The sequence below is a fragment of the Tympanuchus pallidicinctus genome, unplaced genomic scaffold (genome assembly GCF_026119805.1).
Source record: "Tympanuchus pallidicinctus isolate F22 unplaced genomic scaffold, pur_lepc_1.0 scaffold5, whole genome shotgun sequence".
NCBI classification, from domain to species: domain Eukaryota; kingdom Metazoa; phylum Chordata; class Aves; order Galliformes; family Phasianidae; genus Tympanuchus; species Tympanuchus pallidicinctus.
In genome coordinates this window covers 231,629-241,082 of record NW_026294769.1, presented here as the reverse complement: position 1 = coordinate 241,082, position 9,454 = coordinate 231,629, and the positions used below count along the sequence as shown (strand labels likewise).

Sequence of the window (9,454 nt, the reverse complement as noted above, 5' to 3'; positions counted from 1 at the left end):
GGGGGATTGGACATTCATGATCCTTGAGGTCCCTTCCAAGCCTGGCCATTCTGTGATTCTGCCCCCCGATGCTTTCTGCCCTGCCTGGACCCGGTGTTTCCAGCTGTCAGCTCTGGAGCTGATGTAGTAGCCCTAAACTTGAGCAGCTGCAGCACTGGGAAAGTTGACTTAGAGAGGGAAAGGACACCCAGGCTTCTGGCAGAACTGCCAGGTGGCCTCACAGGAGGTGGGCCCAAGTTTTTAGCTGTGCAGCTCAGGAGCAGTGTGTTTTGCCAGGGCAACAGCTCATCAATTGCTGCGATTACTTTTGTTTTAATGAAGGTTTGGCTTCTGTCAACAGCCAGCATAGAAGCCATGAGGACACAGCTGGTCAGTTTTCTAGATAATACTCCTATGAAACTGAAATCAGCCCATAATCTGAAATAGTGCAGGCCACTTTCCAAGCCTGTATTCCCGTTCTGAGCAATGCTGCAATAAATATTTAATCCATAAATTTATATTTTGCTATTCTAAGTCTGAAAAAAAGGTTCCAAGCTGCCTGTTTTAATATAAACTTACAATAAAAGACCATACTCTTAGATATTTCTTGCTTAGAAGTTGGAAATAGTGCATACATTAGTTTGGTTGAAAATCTGTTAGGCAGGTTTTTTTCTGCTCATAGTCAGGAAAGTGCACTAACCAGCTTGGATATGAAGTTCAGTGTAGCTCCCAGAGAAATTTGAAACTGGAAATAAGTACTGATGAAAAAAAATAGTGGTTTTCAAGAGCCCAGCTCTTGTTACTCAAAAAGAGGAAATTTTTTCAACATTTTGACATGTTATTCACAACATCCTCTAGAAGTGTGTAACACAATACAAGCTGATGACATTGCAGTAGGAGATATCGAAGATGGCAGAAGCTGCTTGAAGCACAGACTGCTTCATTTCTTCTTACATTGGTATTACAAAAGCAGACTGCTTTCCATTGAGAACAATTCATATTGCAAGCTGAGTCAAAGTATCACCCCCAAGGTAAAAGGAGCTAAAACAATGTCATGGTTCTATGTTTTTTGTTTTTGTTTTTTATTTATGTTTTCAGTATTCCACATCAAAACATCATGTAGTGCACGGGGCATTAAAGTGTCACTGCCCCAATCCCAGCTACCTATCCCTGTACATTACAGCAGTCACGGGATCTGGCCCTTCCGGGTGGGGGGGGCACTCTCTTGCTCCCTGGCAGTGGGTACTGGAGGGTGCTTTCCTAGCCGTTCCAAGCTTTTCAGGTTTGAATCGGTCCCGGGAACTCTCTCTCTCATCTTGTCTGATTTACTCATCTTAATTTCAATTAAATTGTATATATTGTGTTATTTTGTATTCCAATATTATAGTAAAATAAGTTTTCCTCCATAGATTGTTGCCGCTGCTCTTTTCCTCCCTTCCTTCCTTCCCATTTTTGTGGGACTGGGGTGGGGGGGGAGGGCAGAGGCCTGCCGCCCCTGTCACGGACATAGATTGATCTGATCAACTCCGTGACAAACAACAACAACAAAAAGTTCAGTATATTCAGCAAATCACAAAAAAATTTCCACAATCATCTTGCCTTAGTTATTTTGAGGAAATTATGAGAAAACAGATGTAAACATTACTCTTATCAGCTCTCATTAAAAAAAATAAATAAAAATTGTTACTTTTTGAAATATTTGTTCATTACATTCTCAAGCTTTTTTGAAATTTAATTCTGATTTAATTCTAATTTAATATAACTAATATGTATGTTTCCTGTAGGACTGTTACTCCTCTCACACAGAATCACACATACAGACTGTCTGTGGGTGAAAAAGACCTCTGGAGATCACCTGGTCTAATCCCTACTCAAATAGATTCACTTAGAGCATGTAGCACAGGATTGTGTTTAGGTAAATTTTGAGTATCTTGAGAAAAGGAGAGTCTGCAGCTTCTCTGGGCAGTGTGTTCCAGTGCATTCCTTCTAATTATTCCTACATTTTGCATAGAAGGGATTTCCAAGTTTGCACAACAACTTGGAGTTTTTGCTTGTGAAGAAATTTCAGCTATTAAATGTGCCAAAGGAGGGTGTATTGTAATTTGCAAAGGAATCTGAATTGTTGATTTGTATGGCCTATTTTCATTTGAGATGAAACTTAAGGCTATTTTGTTTCACTGTGGCAGTATAGATTTAATAGATATTTGAAATATCTATTATATTAGATATATATATATCTATAGATATATATAGAAATATTTTAGATATTTCCTGTTAAAAACAATCTTTTGTCACTGTAAAAGATTGCTATTTGAAAGAGAATTTGTGAGCAAAATAATTCATCAATAAAATTTATATTTTTAGAGACTGGATAGTTAATTCTCATAGCATGTGTACATTATAGGGTGTAGGCTTATTCAAGCATTAAAAGGTTCTAATACTTCTGCTATCTGTGCTGATAACTGTCAGAGGGATGTTTGGTAACAAAATGAGGATAGAAGCAATAGCAGAAAAGGAAAGATCAGGTCATCTTTGGCATTCTTGGTTCTTAGTTCTAATAAATGAACTACTGACATTTTCCATTCATATGGTAGCAGGCTCATGGGAACATTGAAATGGTCTTGTGAAACACTTGGTTCCATCTTCCATACAAATATTCCACTTGCTAAAACAGAATCAATAAACACCTCTCTCTGCTCCCAGAATCTCAAGCTATAAGGCAGTAATGGTATTGTGTGAAAAACAGAATATTTTAAAAGACAAGAAGTGGATATAGGGAGAAGGGAAGGGAGAGAGGAGAATGCACTGTTTGGGGGGCATTTCTACTTTGAATTTTATGTTTGAACAATATTTATCCATACGTACTAAAAGTAATCAGAACACTACATGGAGTTTCAGACAGCTTCTAAGCATTCTCTTTGAAATAATTTTTTGTCCATATGCAGAATCAAAGACGGGCCAAGGTTGGAAGGGGTCTCAAGGATCATAAACCTCCAACCCTCCTGCCACATACAAGGCCACCAACCTCCCCATTGAATATTAGATCGGGCTGCCCAGAGCCCCATCCAATCTGGCCTTGAACACCTCTAGGGATGGAGCATCCACAACCTCTCTGGGCAGTCTGTTCCAGCGCCTCACTACTTTCATAGTAAAGAATTTAATTCGTCTTCAACAGGCAGGTTGTTACACCAGAGTCACAGTCTTTCTTTGTGGACTATCATGCAACAAATTTTTACTGCTGGCTGCTATCAGGACATTTTTCTATTTCCAAACCTTTCCATACATTCAGTCATCTTTTTTCATGAACTAGAATACAATCAATTTTACTTACAGGTAGTCTTGAAGAAAAATGAATTCTGAACAATGATTTCAAGTACAGGCTTCAGCCCTTCGGAAAGATTTCAAGAGAAGTTCCTCCACAGTGTACTTACTGTAATTTCAGGAACCAACAGAAGTGATTTATTAAATTATTATGTGTTTTCATAAAGGACGGAGCATTTTAAAATTCTGTTTATTTATTTATTTGTTGAGCACTACTATATCTAAAAGCCTAACACCCCTCCTGCCACTCATGGCAAATTGCATGATTCAGGTTCATGAAACTCACCAGAACTTAATCCTTACTGTAAAATGCTACCTATGCGTAAGTATAGATATATGTAGGAATAAACTGTATACACATGTTCAAGCTTTGCAACTTCGATTTTGTCTAACCAGCATGAGTGACACAAGGATATTTATTTTCTACAGCAGTCCTCTATATTCTGAGCTGACTGAGGCTTCCTGATGTACTGAAAATGTTAAAAAATGAAAAAAAGGAAATTGAGACAATGCAAAGTATTTGATGTTTTGCTGTATCTTTTTTTTTTTTAGAAATAAAAGCAGATAGACCAAGTTTGCTTACACAGATCCATGTTATTTACTGGAATGAAAATATAAAGATATTATTTGCTTCAGAGAATAGCCATAGGAAGACAGTTGAGCATTATACTATGTACTCAAGAAAATCTTATATAAGAACAAGAAGCTCTCCACTAGTGCATCTGGCAAAATCTTTGGAAGAAATATGAGTTTCTTGAAGCCTGTAATTTACACAACTCCTAACAAATTATGTAAGTACCTTAGATTAATCTACTGTAGTTCACAACTGAATGCTTTGAACGATACAAAAATTTTTAGTTTGCAAAACTGTTTAATGTCAAAATAGTGACAAATCTATGCAGATTTTCCCCATGGAAAAGCGTAAGTATTTTCACATACTTTCCTTAAAGAAGAACCCAACTCGTTTTTATGAACAGTCAGTTGCAAACATGTCCATATGTTTTTCTGGTTGTATCCTCACATGTTCTCTTTGAGAAGACAGAAGTACCTTGTGATGCTCTCCCTCTCATTTTTGAAGACCAAAGGAAAGGCAACAGCTACATCATTCACTTAGATGCGCATGCAGTTGTAAACATGAAGATGCACTACAGGTATCTGAGAAATTCAATTGTTAACTGAGAACTGAGAATACATTTTAGATTCTAACTGAGGTAGGCTTATTGGAAGATAAATATGATGAAATTTTAAAGTTGAACATTGAGATAGTTTCACAACTTGTAGATCAGTTTATTTGTCTTGTGCAGTCACCCCTCCTGCATAATCCTGTTCCCCTCCCCTCCTTTCCATAATCCAGTGCATATGGTGTTGGAGAGGGTTATTTTGGATATTGAATGCTTTCTGTGTACTTCTTTTGACAGTCTCATTTCTGCCTTACAATGATTTTCTGTTTGAAGTCATTCCAAACCTCTTGTGTTACAAGGATCCACATTTTTCATACAGATTGTTTTCAGATAAGTTCTCCTTACTTCTGAAATTTGTTTGCTTATCCAACTGTGTCATAGGTTACTGCTTGTGTAATTTAGAATGCTTTCTTAAATAAGTCTGTCATAATAATCTGACTCTCTTGAAACTTGAATGTTAGGATCCCTCAAATATTATGCTATTTCTTTTTAGGACATATTTTAAATCTATGCTCCCTCATAATTTTGGAGGACAACACCATTCTATAAGAAAGGAATTAATGCTTCTGTGAACAAAAATACAGATAGTGCAAAAATAACAATAATCAGATTGGCACTATTCCTTTATACCAATTTAATGTTTTTTTGTTCTTTTTATTCAAAGGTCAAGTATAAGAAACACATGAAAAGCTTGGTGCTCATTGATTTTATTGAAAAGGAAACCAGAAATACATCATTGAAAGGAACCTGAAAGGTTTTTCTTCGTATTTTAAGAAGATAATGCAAGTGTGTGCATGTTCCTTGTTGAGTACTGTTGATTTGAAGGGGCAATTTCCTCTTCATCCTTATTCCAGCCATCTCACCTGCATCCCTCTGGGAAAGGAATGTAGTCCTGACCTCCTGCTTGCATTTGGGCTGGTGGGGAGCTTCAGTCTGAGCAGAGCTCTGTGCTTTCCTATGCAGGAGTAACATCACTGGATCGTGAAAAGAACTCCCTGGACCCACTTTCAAATATCTGGTAAATTTGCATATTGAGATATGCATTATGCAATATGATCATCTAGAATTTGAATGATTCTGTGAGTGATGGCTTCCATTAGGAGTGTACGGATCTTGCATTTCAACCATACTTAACTGTATTTAATTGATCCAGCTTAATGACATCTGAACATTTTCATTTGTGAGAGACAGTTGTGCTTTGCACTAAAAATGCATTTTTTTGCCATTTAGTGTTTTAAATTCCAGAGGGAAGCCTTGAATAAAGGTTGTCATCATTTCCATTTCATAGTGAGTTGAGTGAGTTGCACACACACTATTCCATATAGTAGTGACTAACTTCAGTTATTAATTCAGTTGAGAGATTTTTATTGTTTATGCTTCATTGTGAGTTTTTTTTCCTTCCAAATTACAGTATTTTTCATTAGAAATACTTTTTAAAAGTCATAAAGGTTTTACTGTTTTACTCTGAGTCGCTTATTTAAATTCTGAATTGCCACTGCCTACCTGTACTTCATATTATTTTATTAAGCTGGGGAAGCAACTCTGAAAGATTTTTTTTCTCTTCTCTTAACAAAAGTATATTTTTTAAAATCAACTTTCCAAATATATTAGTTATATTTTTATGATACAGCTTATGATTTTAAGAACACTTCAGTTTCACTGTAGTATTAAAGAGCATCCAATTAAATTAAGTTGACATCAAGGAATATGTTGTGCTCCTGCAAAAGGAAACACTCTCACAATTTATAGAGAAATCTTAATGTCAACGATCACTTTGCTTACGTATTTATCCTAATTATAAAACATTTTCTTTTCTTAAGTGAGCCTTACATAATATTCAAAGTGTCTGTTTTGCATATCAAATTGAAAGACTTTAATCAATGTTGCTCTCAAACTATAATATACAGAAGCATAAAAGGGTTCTACTTATAGAATTATTGCAAGTTTCAAGATATGTATTTTTGGAACTTCTTTTTTTTCCTTTAAATAGTTAACCTTTCTATACAGTAAGTTTCATTCTCTTGCCTCAGGGATGCATGTCTTATTTACAGGGCATAACATCTAAGCTCTATCTGTTGGTCTCTCTATTTCTACTATGGTTTCCAGAGCAAGAAAAGTTTAGGATACAATGGCAGGATGAGTTCAGAGTGGTTGCTTAATCAAACTGTGATAATTGTCATTGATAAACTAGTCAATAGAATTATTGTACAAATTTGGCAAGATGAACTAGATGAGTAAACTGGGTTTGAGAGAAAAAATGGAAATAAATTTCAAAAACCTGCTGTTCTTCAGTTGCCTAAAAAGATAATTAATTTTAAATGTAAAATGTAATCCACTATTTAGTAAATTATGTTTCGCCTCACCAGAGTTATACTCTGCTCTTTAGACTCTATATTAAGAATATGCTTTTCTTAATTTTGCTGTGTTGTACAAGTTTTAGATTACAGTTTCCAAATCCTACAAGAAAGCATTGATTCTGAAGTTCAACATATCACAATGGTCTGTACTGTAGTTTCTATTACTATACCTAATTACATGGCTAAAAAGAGTAGACCTTTAATGAAGGCAGAACTCCTCTATAATCCACAAAGACAAAGTAACAGAACTCCTGTATAATCCACAAAGTTTGCAGTGGATAATGGGCATGAAGTTTATTCCGCTTTATTAAAACATATTTCACTTAAAGAAGAACTTTCATCCTAACAGTAGCTGTGTGAGACCAAGTCCTAAAATGGTAAAGACTGTGAATGGAAGAAAGTAAATTTAGAGATGTCCATAGATTTCAGCAAACCAGTAAATTAGAGGCTAAGTCAAAGAATTTCACAACACTTGAATTTTTGTTTTGTATACATACAACTGGATTATCTGAAGAGTAAATTCATATAGAATAGGTATGAATTTCACAAAAGAAATATTAGTCTACTGGTTTCAACTGTATTTTCTGTTTGTTTGTTTTTCCCCAAAATGTTTACTATTGTATACCTGTGCATATTTTTTTAGTTTCTAAATGACTTGTCATACATTATTCAGAATTATGAAAGTATAGGCTGTATCAAGTGAAAATCTGAAGGAAATCTGCCTTTAGTTCAATAATATAAAATAATTTTATAAGGAAAGTGAATAATGGAATAGATAGGATGTTTACTAAATAAAAAACAAAAAAAGGATAGCTAGTACTGTCAGATATTTGAAGGCTGTGTTAAAATTCAAAATAACTCATCCCTTTTTTTTTTTTTTAAGATGCCCTCTCTAATTTGTCAATTCCATAATTAACAATATTTTTTTGAAAATAGGTGGAAGACTTTCACAGGGTTACAGGATGGATAGCAGACTAATACATCAGGCCAATATTTGCTTCATATAGGATAGAGAATACATTTGTCAATAAGAGAAATGCAATAATTCCTTCACAAACAGGTCACACTATGTGTGTCCTATTAAATTAAATGTTAGAAAATGTCCCCCCTCTGTTGCATTGCAACAGTCGCCTCGCAATCGCATACTACACCCTTCAAAAAATAAAAACACACCAAACAAACAAACAAAAAACAAAAAAAGAATTAAAGAAGAGAATATTTAGAATAAGTTGCTGAGATAATAGAGATCCTGTTCTTGGAATTCTTAGTAGTTATAGAAATATTCCTTTAAAAATGGCATTTATATAGGTCTTGATGAGGAAGGATGGTAATTAAATGAGCTTTCTTTCTGCCATGCTTTTCCATTATTTTATTGACAAAACTATACATTGTTTAATATATTGATATATTGATCATTAACATATTGATGGAAAATTATCATATGCCCTTACATTCAGCTATATCCTACTATAAAGTAAAATCAGTTTTCTCTATTTTTGGCATTCTTTTCTTTGTGATGAGAATGTCTTTTAGATGTGGTCACTTCTGATTTTGTGTATGCAATCGAAGCAGTACTGCTCTTCTGTGACCTTCCTTGTTTCTTGTTAAGTGATTGTTTATTCAGACATAATAATTCTTATCTAGTTGGCAGTTTAATATGCCATAGGTGTTTCTTCATCTTCTTCTCATTCACTGATGTCGTGAATGTCTGCCTGGACTGAGTTTAATAGCTATCTCATAATATATGAATGTTCTTTATTTAATATCTAAAAGAAATGTATTGAAGGAAAGCTGCTATTCTTTAATACCCAGATATGTTTGGTTTGGTCTGCTGTCCTTCTGTTTGCTTTCTTTCAAATTTTGTTTTTTGGAAGAGGAATTAAGATGAGAGGGGGGGAGGGAAAAAAAAACAAGAACAATGCAAATTTGACTTCCTACCTTTCAGTATGCTTTCAGTGTAATTCTGTGATTCACTGATTATATGAGGAAGAGATGTCATTCAAAGGGACCTGGACAGGCTTGAAAAGTGGGCCCCTGTGAATCTAATGAGATTCAACACAATTTGTTTGCAAAACATGGCAGTGAAGACAAGACTTTTGAGACATGGATAGAAAGGTAGTAAAAGATATCACCAATTACCAATGAAAACTTTTCAATTTCAAATAAAGAAATTTCAAAGGACTCCTGAAAGTTTGAAGAAGTTTTTATATAATCTCAGGGGACCAACTTTGTCCATTTAGGAGTCCAGTACTGAAATAATAGTGACACACATAATTGCATGTCTGTGTTAATTAAAATACAGTACATTGTGTATGCTTACAGTAGCAGTAAGCTATTGGATAGATAGAAAACAATCAAGGTCATTAAAAGGTTTATTTTGAAACATTATTGTTAACATTTTAGCTCTGATATCTCTGAATACGAGATTTTTTTTTACTGTTTATGTATGTTGCATGCCTGGGGGAAAAAACCACAACACAATGAACAACTTTTTATATATATCTGTCTATATAAACAATACTGTAAAATAATATTTTATGTTTTATGTTGAAAGTCACAACATTCTGCACATAACAAAAGCATCAGTGTAACGTGAAAGCAGAGTTAATTGTCTGG

General features: G+C 34.7%; 1 long non-coding RNA gene across 1 annotated transcript; it reads left to right on the top strand.

Moving 5' to 3' along the window:
- The first annotated feature begins 3,857 nt into the window (after positions 1–3,857).
- LOC128091312 (uncharacterized) lies at positions 3,858–7,648 on the top strand. Its single transcript, XR_008211348.1, has 2 exons — positions 3,858–4,091; positions 5,146–7,648. It is a non-coding gene; the product is annotated as an uncharacterized LOC128091312 (long non-coding RNA).
- The last annotated feature ends 1,806 nt before the right edge of the window (positions 7,649–9,454 follow it).